General features: G+C 37.4%; 1 protein-coding gene across 1 annotated transcript in view; it reads right to left on the bottom strand.

Moving 5' to 3' along the window:
• LOC127066180 (cAMP-dependent protein kinase catalytic subunit 1) overlaps positions 1–2,378 on the bottom strand; it is a 20,073-nt gene extending 17,695 nt beyond the window's left edge. The window contains exon 1 of the mRNA XM_050999595.1: positions 1–2,378. This exon is cut by the window's left edge and continues 17,695 nt beyond it. The gene's annotated coding sequence lies outside the window, so the exon portion shown is untranslated.
• Between the last annotated feature and the right edge of the window lie 5,838 nt (positions 2,379–8,216).

Genomic DNA, 8,216 nt, shown 5'->3' with positions numbered 1-8,216 from the left:
CTATATTTTTCTCTCTCTTTTTTCACCCTTTAGATCCTACCTCTCTCTCTCTCCCTCTCTTCCTCGAGAGAGAACCAAAAACTTTCTTCCAGCCTTCACGAGGCCGCCGACTCTCCACCACCACCGCCGCCGCCGCCGCCGCCTCCACCACCACCACCACCACCACCACCACCACCACCACCACCAACACCACCACTACCACCACCGCTTCTTCCGCCGCCGCCGCCGCCGCCGTTACTCGTCGTTACTCGCGAACGAATCTTCCTCCTCCACATGCGCACGCACGCACGCACGCACGCACGCACGTACGTACACGCGAGCGGGCGAGCGAGCGAACGAACGAACGAACGAACGAACGAACGAACGCACGCACGCACGCACGCACCGCGTTTTACACTTCTACGGCACGCTTCGAAACTCGATTTTCACCGAGAAACACCAAGACCCACCAATCTAAGTATTACCGCTATCTTTATCCTTCGGTCTTCGATCGAGCGTGAATTTTTACTATCACCGTTAAAATCTTCAATTACAATTATATACTTGTTAATCGAATTCCATTCGATTAATTCCCTTTCCCTTCCTTTCCTTTCTTTATCTTGATTACTCTTCTCTATATATCCCTATTTCTGCTAGACAGTACTAGCACGAGCCACGAGCACGAACCATCAACCACCAGCAACCACCGTGTCACCGGAATCGCTGCACCGAGAGAGTCTCCTTCTCCTCCTCCTCCACCTTCTCCTCCTCCTCCTCCTCCTCCTCCTCTTCCTTCTCTCTAAAGTTTCCTCCTCTTCCTCTTCTTTTCTTTCCTCCTTCCGTCCCGCCTTCTTCTCCTCCGCCACTATTTCGTTCGCTCCTCCAAACTCTTTCTACTTCTTCTTTTTTTTCTCCTCCTCCTCCTCCCTCTCCTCCTCCTCCTCCTCCTCCTCTTCTTCCTCTTCTTCCCTTTTCGTCTGTTATTACTACTATTACTATTATTAGTAGTAGTACTACTACCACTACTTCTACTACTTCTACTACTTCTACTACTATTATACAACAACCACCACCGCCACTGCCGTCACCCTCGACACCACCATCAATGGGCGTCACCGATTTGACAGACGCCGAGATCCCTTTCTTCCTTGATAGAAGAAATGCAAGGACTCCGCTTTGGACGGCAGACAAACGGCAAGTTGTTCGCGCGAAAAAATGGGTCAGCACAGATCCTCCTCCGCGCCTCGCGCCATCTTCATCGTCGTTCGTGCCACCACCACCACCGCAGCAGTAGCAGCACCAGCACCCGGGTACTCCTCGTCGCGTCTTCTTTCGATCACGAATATCCAACGACACCCTTCGATATACTTCTCTCTTACTATTATTATCTCCCTCTATGATTTGAAACTTCTATCTTCCTTTTCTACTTATTTACTTCGTCTTCTTCTTTTGTTTTCTTTTCTCTCTCTCTCTCTCTCTCTCTCTCTCTCTCTCTCTCTCTCTCTACACCTCTCTTCCAAAAATATTTAATGATCCAATCGAACGCCAAAAAGCGTTCGCGCTGCCAACAAACTGCATGTATACGTGTATCGTATATTGCTTTCTCTTTTCCGGTCTCTCTTTCGAATTACAGTAAGAGTAGTAATAGTAGTAGCAGTAGTAGTAGTAATAACTACAATACCACTTTGCCACACTTGCTCGCTCACTCTCACTCAATCACTCACTCACTTACTTGCTCACTCACCGAAGAGTGTAACACACGGAGAGATGGGAAGTCACGCGAATCGATTTAACGAAACCTTCGGTTTTCAATTTCGCCAATCGGATAAATCTGTGTTGTCTCCAAGTCTCTTCCTTCCTTTCCTTTCCTTTCCTTTCATACGAAACTCCAAACGAAAGCTCGTATGTGCGTTCACCGTGTTACACGCGACCGATCGATCACTCCAAACTATTCGAACGCACGATTGTCGGACGAACGGACAGACAGACGGACGGACAGACAGAAGGACGAAAAGAGATAGAGCCAATATTATCCCGTAATATTATCCACGACAAGTGAATTGTTGCTTCGAGGATAAATGCTTCCGTAAAGATGGCGACCTGTCTCTCTCTCTCTCTCTCTCTCTCTCTTTCTCTCTCTCTCTCTCTCTTTCTATTTCTTTTTATTCTTCCTCTTCGTTAGTTCGTTTTGTTAGTCCTTCTGTCTCTCCTTTTCAATTCTTTCCTTTTCTTTTCTTTTCTTTTCTTTTCTTTACTTTACTTTTCTTCTCTTTCCTTCTTCCTTCCTTCCTTCCTTCCTTTCTTATTTTCCTTCGCTGAAAAATATTCGCACGTACGCGAAAGATATCGCGCGACGTGCCGTCCTATGAAGACGATGCTGAATACTGTGCGTCGGACAGCTCGTACATTGGTTTACCGTATTGCCGATAGATGTAGCGACGTACGACGCAAACGTAGCCAAAGCATGTGGCGCCATCTGCAGCTATCATTCGAATTAAACTATAAAACAAGAGAGGAGGAAAATACGAACGTAAGGTTACATTCGCAATAGATCCACGTTCACGGGGTACTCCTTATTGGCTGTTTAATTCGACGAGAATAGAATGGCAAGCCAATGAATGAAAAACGATTACGAGCAAACGAGTCGATAAAGGTTATCGAACGAAATGGTTTCTATATCATCGAATAACCTTCAGAAATACATTTCTTTTCCTTTTTTTCTTCGTACGTGTAAAACAGTTTTGTTAAAAATGAAGATTCAACCTGAGCTTACGTACGTACGTTCGTAAACGTAGACGTAACGTCCTTTACGATTGATATCAGCGCCATGACGCTAAGTGGGTTTCTTCGGTGCGAAGAAGAAACAAAAAAAATGTTATCTACTCGTTTTTCTCAAATCCGTAGGAAAAATTGTATTAAGTTATTACGTATTCCATATATACGTATCTGTATATATAAATAAATGTTTTTTTTTTTTTCCTTCTTACATTTTTTTTTATCTTTATTTTTGTCGATAATGTAGTTTTAAGGATAAATCGTGATAATCTCTGAACGTTTCGGTTTATTTTCGACAATTCAATTTGACGGTAGAAAAATATTCCATTCCGTTGCGCACCGTTTAACGGTGTGAGCCATACACGAGCGAGGAGAGTGTTTTCTGAATCATCCGATAAAAAAAGACGCGTGCTACGTTTACATCGAAACCGTTTTTGAACGATGAATATTAGTTCACTGCGAATTACCTACATATATATATATATATATATATATATATATATAATGTATATGTGTATATATTACACACACATGCGCGCGTGCGCGTACGTACGTTGCATTTTCCCTGTCGACACAGATTAGGTGTTATTGTAACATTTTTAAGGTTTATGAATTATATATATATATATATATATATATATATATATATATATTCGCCACATGTATTATGCGGCAATGTTTTCTTGGAACGAAAAAAAATGGAAAAAAAAACCCTGTACCCATAAAAAAAAAAAAAAAAAGAAAGAAAAAAAGTGCTAAAACTTATTCCGCTAGAAAATATTTCTAATTATGCGCACAAAGCGTAATTTGTTCTCGTGAAATTGAATCGGCGATTCTCAAGGAAGTTCTTATGTAGAAATTTCTAAGACGTAACACAATTCCCTTTCACGGTATTACGTCGCATTTACATATATTTAACGCACACATTAAAAACTTTGTTATTCTTGTATCTACAGGGTGGACGGAAAAGTTCCTTAGATGATTTTAATAATCGATCATACCTTTCCCAAGACTTTTTTACGCTCCCTGTTTTAGAATCGTGGTTTTACAATCTGAAAAAAAAATCAAACGAAAAACGAAAAAAAAAGCACAGATTAGACTAGGGTCTAATGGAAAGATTGAAAAATCGATTTTTAATATCGCTCAGTTGTCCCTGCATGTCCCACCAAAAAAAAAGAAAAAAGAAAAAAAAATATTATTATAATATACGTTAATCTTATAAATCGATCGGTATCAATGAAAAGTGAAATTTTCATTTCTCTGATGCAACTCTCAAATAGAAATAGATTACCGGCCGTTAAATAAGTATTACGCCACGTAGTCTTTCAATACATATACACACACGCGCGCACAGAACGTACACACACACACACACGAGTCATTAGACTCAATCACTTTCCAAAATTATAAACTCCAGTCGCTCGCAAAGCAATCAGCTTCCGAGATTTAGTCGGAACAAGTAGAGATGCCTATTGTCTAAGAATACATAGTAAATATTGTAAGAAAATATTTACAACGAAATATATATCGCGCGTGGTTGTGTTTGTATCGTGAACTGATCGATTGAATAAATTCCATCCTTTTCTCTCTCTCCCTCTTTCTCTCTCGAACAAATGTACCATGATCAATCTGCAAAGAACGTTAAAAAATAAAATAAATAAAAGAAAAAAAGAAAATTAAATTTCCAAATAATTCTATAAACTAATAAAGAAATTATATCAGTCGGTTATTGATTTATCAAATATGATAATAATCATAATTATCAATTACGATAAAATTCATATATAGAATGGAATGGATGGAAAAAGAATTTGTGTTCTCGATGTGACTAACGATAACGAATATAACGACGAAAATATCGATATCCTCTTGATGAGATTATCTCGGTGCAATTAATTCCATCCTCGTTGTCGTCGTCGTCGTCGTCGTGATCGTCGTCGTTATAGTCGTTGTTGTTATCGTCGTCGTCAGCCGAATGACGCAAACATTTCGGCGACTCTCTATTTATAATAATCGAGCCGGCGTTCTCGTGGTATCGAACCGTGCTAGGTATATACGGAAGGTTGAACACCCGGTGACCCGTAATAATCCTTTGGCCGATTAGTTTCTAACTATGGATAGAGAAACACCAAAGAGAGAGGGAGAGAGAACGAGTGAGTATAGTTTTAGAGTGGTTGAACACAAGAGAAAAAGAAAGAGAGAGAGAGAGAGGAAAAGAGAAAGTTAAATAGTTGCAAAGAATGAAAAAGAAAGAAAGAGAGACAGACAGACAGACAGAGAAAGAAAGAGAAAGAAAGAAAGCTAGATAGTTGTACAGAGTGAAAAAGAGAGAGAGAGAGAAAGCGAGCTAGATAGTTATAGAGAGTGAAAAAGAAAGAGAAAGAGAGAGAGAGAGAGAGAGAGAGAGAGAGAGAGAGAGAAAATAAACGGAGAACGGGACGAACCGGTTACAACCGAGTCAAAAAGGTACGATCAGGTCGTGCCTTTCGGGTATACTAAAGCGATATTTTTTAGTATAGCAAAGCGACCGACTATGGTACTGGATAAAAGATGAAGGAAGGAACGAAGAAAAAGGAAGTAAGTAAGGTAGGTATTCATTTATGTATTTCTAATGCTTCCTATATGTAAGTACATACGTTTCTAACTTGAACTTAACGTTCACTTTGATTCTATCGTATACGGGGATGAGCACGAGCAACCACCAGACTTTATCTATCTATCTATCTATCTATCTATCTATTTATCTATTTATCTATCTATTTCTTCCTCGTACATATATACTCTTATATATATATATACATATACATACATACACATACTCTTTCTCCGTCTCTCCCTCTTTCTCTTTCTCTCTATTGATTCCATGACCCAAAGAACCCTGAGAGAGCCGTGTGCCGATTTGTTGGAGAGAGGAGACACGATCGACCGTCTTAAGAGCTTTTCTCTCTACTACTACTACTACTACTACTACTACTACTACTACTACTACTACTACTACTACTATTACTAATATTACTATGAGAGATCCTTCCAGAAGGGCACTAAAGGTTTTTATATTCTCCATGTGTATATACGCACGTGTTTACATGTACGCGTTTGTTTATTTCTTTCTTTGCATCTAACAATCGGAGAATATCTCGTAAGATAAAAACAATGTTGTGTTACTCGTACGTTCTTGTCTCCCCTCTTTCTCTCTCACTCTCTCATTGTAACGTAGTGTACTATAATAGAAAATATTCGAGTGAAGTATATCAAAGAAATCGTATGTGTACACACGCTTTTATGGTGTCTAAGAATATCTCGAATGTTAGATCGTGCGGAAACTTCGTGTATACTAGTTGGTTATATACCTATATTTATAAAAAAAAAGTATTGGTAGATATATTCTTTTACGTAGTCACTTGGGTAAAAATTTTCTTGGACGATCTCTTTTTTCTTTTCTTTTTTTTTTTCCTTTCTTTCTTTCTTTTTTTTTCTTTTCTTCTTTTTTTTTTTTTGTAAGAGGTCTTCTAGTTACCCATACCAATACTCTTCTTTCGTTTTACGAAACTATTCTCCCACGTGAATCTACCAGTGCCAAGAGCATTTAACGTTGGTGATGAAACGGCGACACCGAAACGAATCGTTTTGAGCATCACCGAGAAGAAACGCGATCTATATACTAAAAATATCATACGTTTTATATATGTGTGTATGTATGTATGTGTATATATATATAATATATACCTATGTAATCAAAAAGATGAAAAAAATGCTTTCGTTATTTTATCGCCAAGCTCTATCTTTTTATATGAAATAAAATCAAAATGTGGAGTATATTTTAAAAACTTAAACGTCGTATTTCAAAGAGCCCGATAAAAATGCATGTCATGCATTTGCCGCAAGAACGGGAAAAGCAATAAAAATGCGTATCGTGCGTTTTTCTTCAAAGCAACCCGACATAGCGTGCCGAGATCGAAAGCAAGTCTTGGACTTCTTTTTCACGTTTACGTAACGTCAATTATATTTTTCAAGTTACAACGTATTAAGTTCGTTCGATGAAAATAATATACGTCGAGAAAAGAAAAGGATAAAAAAAAGCATATGCTATAAATAAATAATATTAGTATTTTTTCGATAAAAATTTCTGACGTCATTTATTAGTCGAGATACGTATTTTGTAATATCAAACAAAATTGTATTTAATACTCGTTACTAAAATTTTCAATATTATATATATATATATATATATATATATATATATATATAATTCATTCAGATATATAAAATATTTTATTTAAATATATAAGATATACTATCATAAACATATATATATATATATAGTATAGTAGATATATACATATATATACACACATAATTTTAATAATTCTATCAATGTATAAAGTATCAAAGATAACCATGACACAACACATACATCCATATATACATGCATGCATATTTACATACATATATACATATAATATCTACGCGTTCGCAGGTATATTATCATCAGTTATTAAGAAACGAGATATTGAGACGAAAGGGGAGGAAGTTTACTCGAGCAAAATGAAAATTTAGATGCGAGATTCTATCTTTAGTTCGACACTGCAAAGCCGCTGGGAATATAGGTTACTGTCATCGAAATAGCCTCTGACTGAACATTTCCACTGACCCAGTAACACGAAACTAAATGTTAACAGGGAAAGTAAAATATATCAACCATTTTGTGCGTCTCTCATTAGAATGGAATTTCATTGGGAGTAAGATAAATGAATAGTTCGTGAGTTTCGTCGATCGTAAACAAATTCATATAAATAATGATTATTGTCGTCACGAGAATTCAGCGTTCGAGAAGGAACATAATATTTCTTCTTTATTTTTTTCATAACAATATACGTCGCCAATAACGAATAATTAAGCACATACGATCGTCTCGAGACGACGTAAGACCGAGGACCCTTCTCTAACCGACAAAATATAATTTCGTATTACATAATAAATTTAATTTAATATCGATTCTAACCGATATAGAATTTTATTTGTGATTACATACGTACCTAATCGAATTTCAAAGGTATAGAGTATATCTCGCTTCGTCGTACGCGTGTAATAATTGATTTATTTTATAAAAGAGGGGACTTCCAAATATTAGTGACGCCTCGGCTCTCTTGAAGGCTAAATTCGCGAGTGTATAACTATATATTACCTTGAATTTTCAACGTACACCAAACACGTATTATATACACATCTAATTATAAATAATACGAAGCCGAGGTGGAAAACTTAGAAAATGTAAATAAACGTAGAATTCCATAGAAGGAAAATTACCAATAGAAATATAGAACGATCTGTTTAATAAATCGATTTTGTATGTTAGATAACGTTAGACAGGGAAGGTGGTGAAACGAGACGTGGAAAGTTTCAAGTATCTTTCCATTTTATGTTCTAGCCCTCGAAAGCTGTTTTCTCTCTCTCTCTCTCTC

Source organism: Vespula vulgaris, chromosome 9 (assembly GCF_905475345.1).
Source record: "Vespula vulgaris chromosome 9, iyVesVulg1.1, whole genome shotgun sequence".
In the NCBI taxonomy this organism is placed as follows: Eukaryota; Metazoa; Arthropoda; class Insecta; order Hymenoptera; family Vespidae; genus Vespula; species Vespula vulgaris.
The sequence above is the reverse complement of the archived record's forward strand: the minus strand, read 5'-3'. Positions and strand labels throughout refer to the sequence as shown.